This window comes from Gavialis gangeticus, unplaced genomic scaffold, assembly GCF_001723915.1.
Source record: "Gavialis gangeticus isolate Ggan-Ray unplaced genomic scaffold, GavGan_comp1, whole genome shotgun sequence".
NCBI classification, from domain to species: Eukaryota; Metazoa; Chordata; order Crocodylia; family Gavialidae; genus Gavialis; species Gavialis gangeticus.
Window position 1 is genome coordinate 7,542,277 of NW_017729001.1, and position 1,244 is coordinate 7,543,520.

The following is a 1,244-nucleotide window of genomic DNA, read 5'->3' on the forward strand; positions in this document are numbered from 1 at the left end:
AGCTCCACTGCCCCTACACTCCTGCCTCATACCTCTGGATGTTTAAGAGTCTTAGCCACAGCTGCACCTCAGCATCATTGCTGTAGGTGCCACCCTTTACTCTAGGCATGCCTAACAGGCTGTTCCTCATCCATTTTCTGCTGGATATGCTTCCTGCTCAGCTCACCCCCAGATCTGGTTTCTGGGAAACTTTTGAAGTCACCATCTGTTCCTGGGAGGCAAATAGCAGCCATTGTTGTCACACAGCTGGGGAAGCTCCCTTCAGCTAAAAGGGAGAAGGACTTCACATCAGCTTTGGTTTGCCTCACCTGAGAAGCATTAGAGGGATTGCCGTTCCATCTCTGCCTGCACTTCCAGTTTGAGCCAGCAGTTGCTCCTGATACTGGCTCCTGGCTCTGCCATTCATCCCTGCACCACTGGGAATAACCAGGGATGGTGTCCCAGCTCTGCAGCTCATGTGCTGGGACTGGGTTTTCAGTAAGTCTTGGGGCCCTAGGCAGTCAGGGCAAGATGGCGAGCAGGGGTTTCTCCCTGCCCCTCTCTCTGGCTCTGCCACACATCCTCCCCCCCTCCCCCAAGCCACGAGCCCCTTGCAGTGCCTTTATTACTTAACTCATGATTCCTTATTGTGGGAAATCTCTGAGGTGTTCATGTCTCCATCTCTGTTGGTTCATAGCTACATGAGGAAAAAAACAGCTACTGTACTCTTCTTTCCTGGCCTATATTCAATCTTGAAGTGATAAGGTTGAAGCAACAGGGCCCGCCTTGTAATTCTGGTATTGTCCATCTTAATGTATTGTAACCATCTGAGCAGTGTGTGATCCATAATAAGGGTAAGCTCTTGACCCATCAAATAATACTTGAAGAGCTCTATTCCCCACTTTGTAGCCAAACACTCATGTTCGATGGTGGCGTAATGGAGCTCATGTTTCAGGAGCCTCTGACTAGTGTAAGCTACCAGTCTACCTTTTCTGTTCACTTTTTGTGTCTCCTGTAAGGCAAAGCCAGATGCATCAGTCTCCAGGAAGAACCACTGGGTGAAATCTGGAGAAAGAAGTACTGGTTCTCTTTACAGAGATTCTTTAACTGTCTTAAAGGCCTCCCAAGCCTTGTCTTTCCACTGAATCTCTGCCTGTCATATCCCTTTAGTTAGGTCAAATGTGGGTGCCTCAATCTCTGCAAAATGTAGAATGAATTTCCTATAATAATTAGCGAAGCCCAAGGAGGACCTAATTTGTTTTTTA